General features: G+C 48.7%; 1 protein-coding gene across 2 annotated transcripts in view; it reads left to right on the top strand.

The window, feature by feature from the left end:
* The first annotated feature begins 14,013 nt into the window (after positions 1-14,013).
* The window catches only part of LOC144771631 (lysosomal proton-coupled steroid conjugate and bile acid symporter SLC46A3-like), a 260,791-nt gene continuing 258,225 nt past the window's right edge, over positions 14,014-16,579 (top strand). Inside the window, exon 1 of one of the 2 annotated variants that reach the window (XM_078655997.1) lies at positions 14,014-14,388. The gene's annotated coding sequence lies outside the window, so the exon portion shown is untranslated. Of the gene's footprint in view, positions 14,544-16,579 lie in introns of both variants that reach the window. The other variant, XM_078655998.1, reaches the window with a different exon arrangement.

The raw sequence follows: 16,579 nt of genomic DNA, 5'->3' as shown, positions 1-16,579 counted from the left end.
CTCGTGTGTGCGTGCGCAAATGCTTTACACATTGCTTCCGGGATGAGCCTGTCTGCTCGTGCCAAGCTACCAAGGGGGTGAGCAGGGGTTATCTTGGCGTGTGACCCCCTTGCCCTGACCAGAATGGTGGTTTCTGCCTGGCTTTGCTAACGTTGGTGGCAGCGGTGGGATAAGGACTTGTGTTTGCGCAGTACCACAGCGACAACTGACTACATTACAAAACTCTGCATTTTAGATAGTCACATGTTGGGATTATTGTTTATGATTTTGTTTTTCCTCAAGAGTGTCATTTTCAAATGGTGTTCCTGCGCTTTTATGTATAGTGGCAGAAGAGAGAAAATGACAGGGTGGGACGCCAGTAGAGGGGGAGGTACCCATAGATAAGGAATCCCTTGCTGGGTCCAGTGCCCAATCCCTGTTCCTGTCCCTGTGTGGGTAGAGGGAAGAGAGGGAGTGTGGAGGAGAAATTGCTTGCTCGGGAGGGTGGTTATCCCTTGAGTGTAGTGTGTGTGTCTGGATTCCCCAGTATGGTAGGATCCAGTGGTGGCAGCTAAAATGTGTCCAGTGCGTGAAGTCCCATTCCCAGTTCCCAGAGTATGGTGCCTGGTGCTCAGTAAGAGGGGTACAGGTTGAGAGTCAGGGGCAGTGAGGAACTGTCTCACCAGTCTGGAGGGGGAGTGTGTGGATGAGTGGTGTGTTGAACTGGTTGTTGTGAGTTTTTTTTTAAAGGAGCTTGCACGGGAGGTGTACCTCTGGTGGTGTGCAGGAGGTCCTGCAGAGGCACTGGACGAGAAGGTGGACATCTGGCGGTGTGCTAGATGTCCTGCAGAGGCATTAGGGAGTGATTCTAAACGTAGTGGCTTGTGTATCTGATGATCCTGTGTAGGGGAAGAGGTTCATGTGTAGCCCAGCTAGGTCCCAGTAGGATGGTAGGGGTGTAGGGGCTCACGTCCTGTCTAAGTGGAGGCGGAGTGAGTGTGGGACGGTGTGTCCCACGTTGGCCCGAAACCCTGTCTCAGGGCCTGGAGGATTCCCTAAGGGAGCGCCAGGTCAGGGGCCTAAGCTGTACTTACAGGTCATTTGAGGAGGATCTTCCTGTGTCTAGAGGACGGGGAGTGTCTGTAACCAGAACTCCGGCGGTCCTGGTGTTGGGCAGTACCACTTCTAAGTGGAGGGTGCAGAAGTCCTGGTTCGCTGGGCATTTGACCGTCCAGAGTGCTTGACCATTTGTGGGGCCTCTGGAGGTCGTTCCCCCGAGGAGGGGGGAGGCCAGGTTCAGGTTCAGCCTGACCTGGAGGGAAGGGCATCTGTAATCAGTGTCCTGACCGGTTTTGCTTCCAGGGGTACCGCTCCAAGGTGGGAGGGTGCAGAACTCTGGAAGGTGTGCAGAGGGACGGTGTCCTTGTCTCTGACCCCGGTGCAACCTGAGGGTTTAGATCCTAGGTTGGGAGATTGGGAAACTTCCAGGTCAAGAAGGAATCTCTGCCAAAGTAGATCAGCTGAAGAGACTGAGGGGGCTGCCCTTGCTGTGTGATCTGGGGCCCAGCTGCAGTTTGTTGTTTCCACTAAGGTAGAGGAAAGGGGACGTTGCTGTGTGCTGTGTCCCCCCACCTGCTTGAAGAGGAACTGTGCTGTGTGCTTTGTACCTCCGAAGTGAAATAGTTTCCAGATCCCAGGTGGTAGACCAGTGATGGAGAGAGGTCCTGATCTGGTGGGAGAGTTGTGTTCTGGTGGGTGCTTCCCTGGGAGGGTGCGGAACCCCAGAAGTAGAGGTAGGGTGGGGCATTCTTGCCCATGACCTCTGGTCAGCCTGAAGGTATGGTCCCTAGGTTGAAGGATCAGTGGTAGTTGTAGCTACCCTGAGAGGGAGAGTGGAGAATGGCTATTGGGTGCCAGGGTTTACTGCCCCCCACTCTGTGAAGTGGTCAGGACCTGTGACATCTGGATGGCCTAGGGCCTGGTCCTGGCCGTGGACCACCAAGGAGTACCAGTCGGGTACCCTAGTTGGGCCAGAGAGTTCTTGTTGAGAGCAAACCATGTGGGTTCAGAGTGGCGTAGAACAGGAGGGTGTCCCTGCCGTACGGGCCCGTGTCTGTGTTTTGTCGCCCAAAGCAGGGAAGCCCATCAAGGGAATGATTGGTCTACCCTGCGTTTTGGCTGGAAGGGTGTTGTGTTGGACCTGGCCCTTTTTGGCAGGTTAACCCCGAAACGTTTTGCTTTTTCCTAGCCTGTTTCTGTAACCTGGTGTTGGTGATTTTAGGCCTCTGCGCACTTTTTCACTGTGGTACAGTGTAAAGTGTGTGAGCTCTCTGTGTATGTGTGGTGAGTGACCTGCACTCCCATAGGAATGCATGGGGAATATGTGTGACCATGGTAGTTCCTGATGTGTGGGGGGTGCAGGGTCGAGTTTGGTATGTGCGAGCTCGTGAGATTGAATGCTGAGAAATGATGCATGCGGCATGGATGTGTCTAGTGTGGAAGTGCTACTTCTAGACATGGGTGTGTGTGTGTAGTGAGTGTACTGGCACGTGATTGGCTGGAGCTGGCTGGTGAGCCTGGCTCCAAGAGTCTGGATGGGTCTGCCCCGGTGGTGAATAGAGAGATTATCTTGCTGATGTGAGGGTGGGGTGCACCTGGGACCTGAATAGGGCTGGGCTTTCCCCACACAATGCTGGCTCCGCCCCCTGTGGTGCGACTGATGACCCTAGCCTGACTAGTGAATGGGAGGGGTGGCTGAGCTCATCAAGAGTGCTCCCAAACCAGCTGCGCCTGGTTTTGCCCCCACCCTGCACCTTTAGACAAAGGTTTGGACTGTATAAAAAGGGGCTGTGTCCCCTTACAAAAGGTTCTTGTTTCCAACTCGAATCTACCAGGGGCATGCTGCTGCTGGGGCCCAGGGGAAGGCTTGCCTCCCTGGGCCCTGCCCAGCCCCTGGACTACTGCTGTCCTGGACTCTGGAAGGACTTGTTGCTACCCTTTGGGGCATCCTCGCACTGGGGAGCGCTTTGCCCTGGCCCCTGGAACCTTCTAGCGCTGGGGAGCGCTTTATTTTGCTTCTAGCGCCTGGGAGCGCTTCATTTTCGCCCTAGCGCCTGGGAGCGCTTTATCTTTCCCCTGTAGCGCTTGGGAGCGTTGTGGTCGCCCCTCTAGCGCTGGGAGCGCTTTGTTCTTGTCTAGGCACCTGGAAGCGCTTTGTTTGCCCACCCGGCCTCTTTGGTGTGATGTGGCTGCGTGGGTGGCGCGGGTGCCCACCCCGCTCATTGCCGCATCTGTTTGCCGCTCCCTGGACGGGAGCTCACTCCATGTAAACGCAAGGAATCGCCGCCGCTGCCCGGACGGAATTCAGGCAGGCCGGGGGCGGGACAAAGGGACAGCCGGAAGCCCAGGCGGGAGCCTACCCCGCACTGGAGCATGTTGACAGAAGAGAAGGACTGCCGCTGCTAGCGGGGCTCCCGTGAGGCGAGGAGAGCCCCGCACAGAAGGAAGGGACCGCCGCCGCCTGCGGAGACCCCGAAGAAGAACAGCGCGCTGCCCTGTCCGAGGCCGCCCAAGAACCTGCCCGAGCCGGTGAGTGAGGGTGGGGGGGGGTGGGAGACCGGGCCAGTGAGGCTCACGAGGGCTCCCTTGGGGGCATTTTTGGAATTCCGAGTCCCCCGGGGGGGGACTCCACCAATGGGGGCATTCCTTTACAGTCCAGGAGGGACTCCAACAAGCAGCACCTTTGTTTTCAGAGCCCCGAGAGGCTCAAGCCGCACCTTTGTTTGTTTAGAGCCCAGAGAGGCTCTTGAGGGCCTCATTCATTTCTACGAGGCCACAAGATGCTCGTGGGGGCCCAGTCATTTGTTCAGAGTCTGCGAGGCTCCCACGTGGCCCCCTCATTGTCACACAGCTGCCCAGCACTTAGTGGGCAGCTGCTACGTTTAGGCCCCCCTGACTTTGGGGACACAGGGCGTCCTAGCCCCTGCGAGGGACAGTCACAGGTGGTGGCTTATGTGAGTGCTGCGCAATTGTTCCTACACCTCTGAATGTAGGTTTAGGCATCATGTATTTTCCTTCCCTGCACCTCTGAATGTGTTTTGATGCATCATGTGCCTTGTTCTTACACCTCTGAATGTTTTTAGGCATCGTGTGTTTTCCTTCCCTGCACCTCTGAATGTGTTTTGATACATCATGTGCCTTGTTCTTACACCGCTGAATGTATGTTTATGCATCATGTGTTTTCCTTCCCTACACCTCTGAATCTTGTGATGCATCATGTGTAATATGTTCTTGCTTACGCCCCTAAATGTGATTTATTCTTAGGAGACAGAGTCTAATGTATTTAGACTAGTGAGGAGATTGCCTACTGTATTTTTACTGGTTAGGCCTAAATGTGATTATGCGTAATGTGCTTTGCCTTTATGCTTGTGTTATACTTCTAAAGGTGTTCATGCTTAGAAGTTTGCTTTGCCTAGTATGTTATACTAGAGAGGTTATGTGTCCAGGCGTGATCTAGGCCTATGGTTATTAGTATTGCGCAGTGTGTACCTACCTTTACCAGTAGTTACTGGTTGTGACCTATAATTGTTATTTTGTGCTACACTTATTCTAAGTTCTAGAAGTGCTATTTCTGCTAAGTGTTGATTCTGACAGTGGCCCATGTGGCCCTGTCCTGGTGTAAATAATCCCGTGTGAATATTGCCTGTGCCAGTTGGCACAATGTATATTGTGTGATTACTATCTGATGTGTTTTGACAATACAAACGTTATTTTTATATAACCTTGTGTGGAGTTCCTTTTTTGGTGTGCCTAGGATGTTGTTGCTGTTGTGTGCGTGCGCAAATGCTTTACACATTGCCTCCGGGATAAGCCTGTATGCTCGTGCCAAGCTACCAAGGGAGTGAGCAGGGGTTATCTTGGCGTGTGACCCCCTTGCACTGACTAGAATGGTGGTTTCTGCCTGGCTTTGGCATAAGCCTTAGCCAACCAGAAATCCCTGTTCTAACACCGCCCTTTCCCAATCCCAACTATGATGGACAGCTCACTCAAGGGACCTCGGCGCATTTTGGCGCTGTGGCAAGTTACAGGCACACATGGTCAGTGGAGACAAATCTTCTGGCCCTTTACGCAGCTGCAGTGTAGGAAAAGCACTATCATTTACCCAACGAGGTAGCACTTACTGATTAGCCAGTAGAAAGTACTCCAGTTGAGTAGAGGTATTGCACAAAACGGTGGCATCTTTGTGGATAACTATGCAGGGCAGGATTCATTCTGGCACGAGGCTCCTGTCACAAAAATTAAACCTCAACAGGAAGCACTTACAGATATAAATAAAGCAGGTGCCCGTGTTGAAGCTCAAATTCAGTAACGTTTTAAACGTCCCAAAACATTAGTGAGCACGGTCGAGGCTGGGCAAGTGTGCTTTAACCCCATATCTGCCGTCGAAAATTAGCTGTAATACTCGACGGAGGTCTTTGAATCCATGAGTTTCTCGAGCGCAATCCCCGTGTAGTTCCTGTGACCAGGAGGCTGCTTTCTCCTCACCTTCTGCCCTGCTCGCTCTCTGACCCTTTATACACAAGAGGCATGTTGACACGCATAGAAGCCCCGCACCATACACTAGCGGTATCAAGCGTCTTCCCGCCCTTTCCCAACTATGATGGACAGCTCACTCAAGGGACCTCGGCACCTTTTGGCGCAGTGGAAAAGTTACAGGCACACATGGTCAGTGGAGACAAATCTTCTGGCCCTTTATGCAGCTGCAGTGTAGGAAAAGCACTATACATTTACCCAACGAGGTAACACTTACCGATTAGCCAGTAGAAAGTGCTCCCGTTGAGTAGATGGAAATCGGAAAAAAATCTGTGATTTAGCGGGAAAATCTGCGAATTCGCGAAGTAACAAAATTTAGGGGCATATCAACAAGCAACGGCAATAAATATTGCTAAGCAAGTGAATCGCTACTTCAGTTATCGCCTGCTGTCGGTGGATGTTATCGCCCGCATAACGCGTTATCAACAAGCGTTTCTCCAATGCGATAAAAAATCCAGCAAAAGCGGAAATCCAGCGATATTCCCTCAGCGATAGGGGAAAGCATGATGATAGCCCCTGGTGGTCTTAGCCCACCAATCCACTCCCCATTACAAATATAGCTAAGTCTTAATTTAAGCAGACGTAAGATTAAGGCGATAACCGCGGTTAGTGCAGGTTTTAATATCGTCATAGGTGTCAGGGCACAGGCTTGTAAATACCGCGAAGTGAGGTTAGCGACTTTTTTCATGGTGTATTCCACAGGAACGCCTACTTTGTATCTCATTAGAGATGTGATGCAGGGCATTAGCAAAAGCAGTGCTAGGACAAGGAAACAGACGCTAACGTGTCCTTGCTAATACTGCGATGCCATTATTGCCGCTTTTCGGCCGAAAACGGCCACAAAAGCGACAGTAATGGGCTTGATAATATGCTCTAAGCTCAAATCGCGTGAGGCAGAATCTCCTTTGGACAGGGTTTGTGTGAGCACTGATAACTCGCCTGTTCCAGCAGCCAGCCTTTCCCCTCCCGTGCAAAACTACACATAGCAATGTGACAACCTCAGCCCTGACAGGCTTGTATTATTCAGGAAAGGTTTCTGGACCATATTATCAAGAATAGAGATAACATTATCGCCGCTTTAGCGGAAGCAAACTACCGCTAAAGCGGTGATAAGGGCCTTGATAATATGCCCTTGTGAATTACCAACGACACCCAGGTTTGATGTCCTTCACACCTGAACCTGGGCTTCTTTGGAAATTCACGCAGGCATATTATCAAGCCCCTTTTCGCTGCTTTAGCGGCAGTTTCCTGCCACTGAAGCGACGATCAAGATACCCCCCTGGGCAGGGTGCAGTGTATTTGAAAGGTAGGACATGTACGGGTGTGTGTGCGACATGTCCTGATAGTGAAATACTGCCAATTTCGTTTTTCACTATGGAAAGGCTATCTTACAATAGAATGGGAGTTTATTTATAACATCTTATAAATAATTTATTGATAACATCTTATAAATATAACTTTGCATTAGGACAAGATAGAGAAATAAAGTTTAGGCTCTCTGAACTCCGGATGTAATAACACACCTTTTAGTAAAGATGGTTTTTAGGGCTTGGGTAGAGATTGCCTTCTGTTCTGAAGTGTCAGGAACTCAAACACTTCAACCCAGCTCCCCTGAACTCCTTTCTGGGAATTCTGAGCTGCCAAGAAGTGCCTGTGACTGTGTTGGGCCTCTGGAGGTTGTTCCTGCTGTTGGGAGCAGGAAAAGCAATGCAACTACAAGAAAATCGATGCATTGCCCCTCTTGCAGCAGTTTCCCCGACGCAGCACCGTGGGCGAGAAAAATCGCTACCGAAACTGACGCAGCGCCTGTCGCCACTACCAGAACCGATGCATCAATGCTGCTATACGCGAATATGTGATGTTACAACGCATGCCGTTGCAACCCCAACTTGTACATTGACTTTCAGTCGGGGGAGCGCTGGAAGTTGGAATAGATTAATTTTCTATTGCAACTCCAGTGTGTGCAACAGTAAGGAAGGTGTTGAAGTTAAATCCAACACCTTCTACCCACTGCTGCACACCTTTTTCATTGCAACACCATGCGATGTAATGGCATGCGTTGTAACAGTTGCATAGTAAAGACTGTTTCCTGCTCTATGCTGCAAAATTGATCGCTGACGCATCACGGATTTCCACACACGATACCTTTGCGGCAAGTTTTCCTGACACATTACCCACGGTCCAGAAGTGTCTCGAAATCGAGGCATCATTTCCCCCTAAAGACCGGATTCGACGCATCACTTCTCCTACGTGCAGCAGAACTGTCGCATCACCTCTCCATGGTCTCAGGAACTGATGCAGCTCTTTGTTTTTCAATGCTTCCCATCTCTGCGGCTGTGTGGCCTTGTGAGTCTTGTCGCAACTACTGGTACTTTGAGAGAAATCATGCATCTTTAGTTTCCAATGGGCCTTTTTAAAGTCATATTCTTATTACATGTATGTTGGCTTTTTATCGTTGTGGTATTGTTGAGTTTAGAAAAATATACTTTATTTTTCCTAAACTGGTGTAGTGTCCATTTGTGGTGTTATCACTGTATTACTGTGTGTTTTGAGTACAAATACTTTACACACTGTCTGCTCGTGCCAAGCTATCCAGGGGGTGAGCAAGGGTTATCTAAAATGTGTATCCCCCTTACCCTGACAAGAAGCAAGGGTCCCTGCTTGGACAAAGGTATATACCTCTGCCAACTAGAGACCCACATTTCTAATTATATATATATATATATATATATATATATATATATATATATATATTCACTGAAAAAACCATAGGTTTCAGGCCTTATATAGTTAGGAATTAGCATTTAAAAAACCTTTGAAATTCACTGAAAAAACCATAGGTTTCAGGAGTTATATAGTTAGGAATTAGCTTTTAAAAAACCTTTGAAATTCACTAAAAAAACTATAGGTTTTAGTGGTGTTATAGTTAGCTGGACATTTTACTCATACAAAACCATTGAAATTGCTCCTATATAGTTAGTTGTACTAACTATATTTCGCGCACCCGCAATCCACTGCTGATGATGTCACATATTAGATCATTCATGACATGGTCAGTGACATCACTGATGACATCTCAAATGACATCACTGATGACATCACTGATGACATCATCCAGTGAATGTGGTTTGCTTCGTTATTTAAATATGCATTATATATATAGCAATTTGCATTGAAGAATAAGTGGATATATATAGGTAAGTGATTAGATGTGTGTATACATCTATGAATCACTGAGTGGATTTTTAGATACTTGTATTGCTGTGACAATGGATTTAAATATGATACTCTGTATTTTACAAAGAGTGATGAAAAATTGTAATAGTGTATGAAAAGGTGTATGTGATTGTCACGTGGATGATGTCATCAGTGATGGAGGAGGGGGAGATGTATTGAGGCGTCCTCATTTGTGGTGTCCAATTTCCATTTATAAATTGCAGGTGCATGTGGGGACTACCAGCTGTTGCTCATTTTTAGGTCGAGCATTCAAGACCTCTTGTATATACTTTAGTATATACTTATTATATACTTCTATGTGTATGTACTTTGTGGACTCTGGAGATCAGCCCTAGGATTTGCCTGCTTCCTCTTAGGGACTTTGTTTTCTGTTTAACTGCCTCTATTTAACTTTCTTGATAGAAAACGACCAGCAGAGGCCAGTAAAATCCCAGAATCACTTTAGCATTCTCTAGATTCCAGTCCATAGAAATTGTCTTCCACGAGCACCCGTAGACAATAATATATTTTTCAAATCTTGTAGTAGGCATAAGTTAGTAAGTAACTACACTGTTTCAGAACCGATTGGAATCTGAGGGACAATGAGTGATAGAGGAGACACTTCAATGGGGTAGATTTCTTCTGTTAAATATTTGTGCTGTAAAGGACAATATTGTGTACTGAAGATATGGTGTAGATACATTACTTGATTGATGAAACGACCTTGCATGTACTGCCCTGATGCAACACTATTTAAGCTATTATGTAATGGAGATGTTTTGTTGTTTATTGTTTGCAAAAATCCCAAAAAAATAAACATCACAAAAATGTTTAGCAATTACCATTACAGAACTAAACAAAAACGGTAAAAGTAAATAGGTTGGCATTTAATGCAAGACCTCTTGGCTTTGAAAATGCTTGTTTTAATTACTTTTAGCCATGCTGCTAGTGGTCGCACTGCTGCACAGCATGCGTATAAATCATTGCCAACGCCCGTTGCTCTGGTAGGTGAAACCTATTGGCTTTGCCAATGCTTGGTATTATGGTCATTCTGTTCCTGCAACAATGTGAATATTAAACATTGTGGAGCATGTGCAAGCTTCTGCCTTTCATGGGCAGAAAGTGAAAACCACAGGCCCATCCTTTGGCTAATTTAAGATCTGTCTGGTCAGCATTTCCTTTTTCTCTGACATGCCACACCGAATCACAAGGGATAAGCTTGTGCTCATCAGAGCCCTCCGATGTGTGCACTCTTCTCAGCCTTGTAAAGTCGAGTCTGTGCCATCTTAAAGAGGAGAGGAGAGAACCCTTGTCGGATGTATTGCAGCAACTCTCTCTATTTCTGTCTTGATAAAATAATGTCGTCTGCCGCTTCATGCGTTCTCTTCAAAAGTGTATCTTTTGTATCACATTCTTGACGTTGGCAAATTACCTTTTTTTTTTCTTCTCAGAGGCCACACAAGCGTCCATTCTGCGGACACAAGGATTCCCTCCACTTACTCATTCATGTGCTATATGAACACACTTTCTTGCTGCTTTTCTCTTGTTTTTTTCTTCTCCACCCTGTCTTTCGTACTCGTACTGTCTATCTTCATCTTCCACTCTTTATCTTTCTTTTCTCCCTCACTCCCCCACTCTCTTTTACCTCTCCGTCTTCCCTCCCTCTCTCCCATTTTCGTTTATCCTCCTCTTTTTTCACTCTCACTCTAACTCTCTCCTGTTCTGTTTTTCTCTCTCTTAGTCTCTCTGTTCTTCTCTCTTTTTCCCACTTTCTTTCTCTCTAGTTATGACTACGGCAGACCCTGTGGTTTTTTTCAACACCAATAACACAATAACAATAACACGGTGCTTTGACGCACAAAAGTGGGGTGCTTCATCTAGGACATATGATCATTCAGAATGGCTTTTCACAATGTGGCCTCTCCTGCCTCTGAATTCCAGTGGCTCTGACTGTAGCGAATTTAAATCAGCCACGCTCTATAGCCATCAGCCAGGACCTTTTCCAACTTTCTCCATTGGGCCTGAATCTGAGTTGGAGGATAGGTAATGCAGACATTTGGGATTCATGCAGAGGCGTGAAGGAGCAGGTGAGGTGGAACTTTTCTCATGCAGTACATTGTGGTGCAAGGCTGGCTTTTGCACTAGTGCGCCTAATGCGACAATCTTTTTTGTCAACCTCCAAGTTATCTTTTTATCAACAGATTCCCTCACAACCACTCTCCAACAGTGCCCCCATCTCTCCTTAGCCTGTCTTTCACATGCATTTAATTTGTTTCATAGCGCTGCTTCTCATACCAGTGTATGGTGTTAGAGCACTTTATAGCACACACATAGAGACAAAGAATCATACGTGTGAAAATCCGTCTATAGGAAAAGAGGATTACAAGGTGTTGGTATCACGTTATGCATATTAGTAGGCAGTATATTTTAAGAGTGTTTGGTCCGCAGAAGCCAGACTCGTCCTTGGCATCCCACGACATGAACACATCACCCGACACCTGCAAGACCTCCACTGGCTCCCCGTCGTGAAAAGAGAAACCTTCAAGCTACTCAGCCACGCCTACAAATCCCTCCCCAACACGGAACCCAAATACCTCAACAAAAGAGTCTCCTTCCACGTACCCAAAAGAAACCCCCGCCGACCTCGTCGAAACCCCGCACATCCGCAGAGCCAGAGCGGGTGGAAGAGCCTTCTCCTACATCGCGGGAAAGACCTGGAACGAGCTCCCGATCAACATCAGATGGTCCCCCACTCTGCACACCTTCAGGAAGAGCCTCAAGGCCTGGCTCTTTGGCTGACTTGGAGCTGCACCCCACCCTCCAGCGCCTTGAGACCCTCACGGGTGAGTAGCACACTTCACAATTCCCTGATTGATTGAGGATTCATTGATAAAAGCTAGTGACAAAAGGATCTCTGATGAAAACAATAAGCCAGGGAGCTATCCAAATAAAATACGCCTCTGGGATCTGCATGGTACACATTATATGCTAGACAAAGCTCATCTCCTTACAGCAGGAACACTAACCACCAGAGTGATCTCGACATTTGTATTGTTATTCTGAAAACTGCTGGAGACACAAGGGACTCGGCAGAAGGTGCTTTTTAAACCCATATGGTATTTCTAAACACAGCACCCACTTCCCGCCCTCCCAGCTTAGCACCCGGTGCGTCTGTACCTGTCGCACCTCTCTAAAGCCTGCCCCCTTGTAGTGCCTGTTATGAGGATGTGGCTTGAGCATATTTCACCAAATGGAGTTTCCAGAACTAGGCCAATCCTCACTTTCCACCGTGCATTTAGTCAACTTTGTTGCATTAAATGTAGTATTTGAGGCTATTGTTTCAAAACGTTTTTGAGGAAGAGCCCCTATGAACCTCCTTGAGAAAGGCAATTCATTTCAGGTACAACATCCGACTTTGAGCAACGTCCATGCAAGCAGCATTGGGTGTCATTCTTGGGAGTGACTAGTGACAGTGGAAGATGTCCTTGATGGCCTCCTAGGAAAACTCTTGTGTGCACTTAGCTTTTTACCAAAATGAACATGAGTTGCTGCATTGCTTGTGCTCCTGATCTTGTCAGTATGTGGCTAATAAATGTGATTCGTTGCTTCTTGTAGTATGAGTCAAACAACACCTTCCTGAAGATTGTTTCTCAGCGCATTCTCATTCCTCTATTCAGATTTCACATGGTCGCCATTATTCCATTCACAAAACTATTTCCACCTGCTTTCACTGAGTTTAAAAAAATAATATTTCTTGTTTTGTTGTTTTCTTGTTTCTCTCACTATACACCGTTGTCTGCAAAGGTTGCTGCTTTTAAATGGTTTATCATCCTGTAGTTTTTAGTTGCTGGCCTGTGTTCTGAAGAAATCGCACAAACTAGCCCCAGAAAGTAAATACTCCATTTAAAGATATTGAGCTATTGTTTTATGAGAGGATGACTTTTAACAAGTTGACTTGCTTTAAGTGGTCTGCTCAGTATGTCAGTGGCGGGAGGTGTTTTCTAGTTGAGGGTCCTGAAATTACTTTTTGATTTCAACCTCCACTTCTAGCAGAGTAGCTCAACAATCTGCTTGAAAGGGTAGGACTCTGGTTATTAGAAGAGTGCATTGCACCCTGCAGAACAGATCATACTTGCCAACATTTTAGAACAGGAAAGCGGGAAAGTTTGGGACTGCATTTTCCCCATTCCATTGACTTCTATTGAAACAGAGTCAATTTAAGAAAGGAGACAGCTAAAATAAAGCCATTTTAAGGAGTCCTTATCCAGAATCGGCTCTATTGGCATGTATGAACAGATCTAGACAGATTTCTGCTGTTAGTGGTGCTTTCCATGGTGCAAGCATACCACAGTCATGCATCCATGTTCACACACCTACAGACATACATAATTGATACTACTGACATACATCCATACACCCTATTTACTCATATGCCATATATATTAATTCATATTCCACAAACAGAACAAAATCACGCATTTGTGAACACCCATCTCATACAGATAGCAGAAATGCACATACCCAACAGACAGACTCACATAAACATATGGGCATATATGTCACAAAAACACATCCACCTACACCACAAACATGTTCATCCACACACAGCACAAACAAAAACAGCAAATGACAATGCAAGGCTCCTAATGTCATTTTCTAATTAATAATCTTATTTTAGTCTTTTCAAAAGAGGTAAAAAAAAAATCATTAAATGGCCATTGAGTGACCTGCAGAAAGCTGCTCGCAACCCCCTAGATAGTAGCGTCCAAGCCCGTCCATTGACCGTGGCTACTGGGTAAGGTAGCTCTTTAATCATCAGATTTAGTGGCGCAAAAGCATGCTATGTCCCTCCTGCGTTTCCGTCATCGTAAGACCTTGTAAGAGCATGTAAAGATGTTCCGTAATAATTAATTAATTGTGCCTCCAAGTGGAGCAGGATGTATTTTTCATTATATGCAGTAACTGCCTGGGAGCAATTCAAGGAAACAGTTTTGGAAAGTAACGTGACTCGATCAGGCTGCGTTGCATGGGCTTGTGACTCATTAAAACAAGGTTGCGTAGCAGGCTTAATCAGTTCCAGAAAAGATTTTGGGGCACTCCCCTTGGAACTCATTTCAATTTTTATTGAACTCCAATGTTTTGCAGACCGGCCAGCACGCAGTGCCGTCACACAGTGACCTGGTGACGCGCCAACATCACATGGTGAGCGCTATGTGAGTTCGCCTTAGAGGCTCTGCACAGCTGGGGGTTTGGACCTCGGTACCAGAGGCCGCCTCCGTTTGTGGGGCTGTTTTTGGTTAATGGGAGGGTCTAAGTGCTTCTTAGCCAGTACTTGGCACAAAGTGTGCACATCCAAGGACCCGCCTCCTCTTCACTCAGTGAATATATATTAGAGAAGTTGGCAGGCCTGGAAATCACATGTTTGCAGTGACTTGCAGAGACCGAATCACTTTCCATGCGGTTTTCAGGGCGAGTTTCATATTTACCCGCACAAGTCCTGGGAGGAAGGGGAACAGCACGCACTGCTGCTGGTCTGGTGCACCTGTTCCTTGAATGACGGAAGCTTGCACTGCTGCTGCCGTGCTGCTCATCTTCAGCGAGGTAGGGGAGCTCGCACTGCTTCTACCGTCGTGTGAAGGTTGCCCTGCTGCTGTACCTGTTCTTTGTATGATCGAAGCTTGCACTGCTGCTGCCGTACTGCACATCTTCTGTGAGGAGTGGAGTTTGCACAGGTTGTGCCCTGCTAAGCTTGTTCTGTGAGTACAGAAGTTTGCACTTCCGTTGCTGTTCTTTACATTTTCTGGGTGGCCGAGGAGTTTGCCCAGTTAGAATCACCCTGCTATGTCAGTTCTGCGAGGAGGGAAACTTGCACTGCTTCTACTGTGTTTTACATGTTCTGTGAGGTAGGGGCATTTGCACTGCTTCTGCTGTGCTTAACTTGTGGGACACCCCCGCGCCGCACGGCCACCAGCTGCTGCGTGTGCCCCCAGTGCCTGCCTCTGTCTCAGCGCCGGCCTCGCTGCCGCCCTGAGCGATCTCCGTGGTGTTTCCCCCGTTTTGCCTGTAATTGTGCTTGTTTTTCCTGAATTTGTGCTTGTTTTTATTTCTTCCCCAGATCGTGTGTCTCTGTATTTTTCACCCGCTTTTTGCCTGAATTTGTGCTTGTTTTCCCCAGATCGTGTATCGCTGTCTTTTTCCCCTGTTTTCACTCAGATTTGTGCTTGTTAATTGCCGTTTATCGTCGCGCTCTGCCCCCGCTTCCCGCCACCGCCTTGAGCCCCGCCCCTTTTCTCTTCTGTTTCCCTCCCCGCTCCCGCCTCCCAGCTGCTCCGCCCACCCGCGCACTTGGCCTTAAATGGCGACCGTGCGACGCAGGTGAGTGTGACCCACTTGTGGGACACCCCCGCGCCGCACGGCCACCAGCTGCTGCGTGTGCCCCCAGTGCCTGCCTCTGTCTCAGCGCCGGCCTCGCTGCCGCCCTGAGCGATCTCCGTGGTGTTTCCCCCGTTTTGCCTGTAATTGTGCTTGTTTTTCCTGAATTTGTGCTTGTTTTTATTTCTTCCCCAGATCGTGTGTCTCTGTATTTTTCACCCGCTTTTTGCCTGAATTTGTGCTTGTTTTCCCCAGATCGTGTATCGCTGTCTTTTTCCCCTGTTTTCACTCAGATTTGTGCTTGTTAATTGCCGTTTATCGTCGCGCTCTGCCCCCGCTTCCCGCCACCGCCTTGAGCCCCGCCCCTTTTCTCTTCTGTTTCCCTCCCCGCTCCCGCCTCCCAGCTGCTCCGCCCACCCGCGCACTTCGCCTTAAATGGCGACCGTGCGGACGCGCAGCGGTCACGCGCAGCGGGCGCGCCGATTGTGCGCCGAAGGCGCGCCAAAGGTAAGCCCGTCTGCGCCCGTCCGCGACCGGATCGCGACCAGCGCCAGGACCCCTGGCCCCCACCGACGGAAGCCGACCCGACGAACCTACGGCGCCGCCGACCTCATCGCACTCAACACCGGCCACATCCCAGGATGTCACCGAGCCGCCCCGAAGCACACCCACGGACCTTTCAGCTGCAACGCCTGCAAGTTCACCTGCATCCGGACCTTCCCTGCACCCGCCAAGCCGAACTCCAGCAGCACCCACCTCAAGTGTATCCTGCTCAACACCCGCTCCGTCCACAGACACGCCGTAGAACTCTGGAACCTGCTCGACACCACCGCCCCCGACGTTGCCTTCATCACCGAGACCTGGATGAACGCCTCCTCAGCCCCAGACATCGCCATCGCCATCCCAGAAGGCTACAAGATCGTCCGGAGGGACCGAGACAACCAGACCGGAGGAGGCATCGCCATCATCCACAGAGACACCATCCGCATCACTACCAACACCGATGACACCCTCACCACCGCCGAACACCTGCACTTCCAGATCCACACCAACCCGAAGACCACCCTCAGAGGCACCCTGATCTACCGACCCCCGGGACCACGCACACGATTCAGCGAGGACATCGCCGACTTCGTCAGCCCGCACGCTCTCCCCTCCGCCGACTACATCCTCCTGGGGGACCTCAACTTCCACCTGGAGAACAACAACGACCGCAACACCATCACCCTGCTCGACAACCTCGACAACCTCGGACTCAAGCAACTGGTGACCACCCCCACCCACCTCGCCGGACACACTCTCGACGCCGTCTTCTCATCCAGCAAAGACGTCACCTTCAGCCACGCAACAGGACTCCACTGGACGGACCACAGCTGCGTCCACTTCACCTTCAGAAGAACGACGATCCACCACCTCCAGC

This window comes from Lissotriton helveticus, chromosome 8, assembly GCF_964261635.1.
Source record: "Lissotriton helveticus chromosome 8, aLisHel1.1, whole genome shotgun sequence".
In the NCBI taxonomy this organism is placed as follows: domain Eukaryota; kingdom Metazoa; phylum Chordata; class Amphibia; order Caudata; family Salamandridae; genus Lissotriton; species Lissotriton helveticus.
This window is presented reverse-complemented; position numbering and strand designations above follow the sequence as displayed.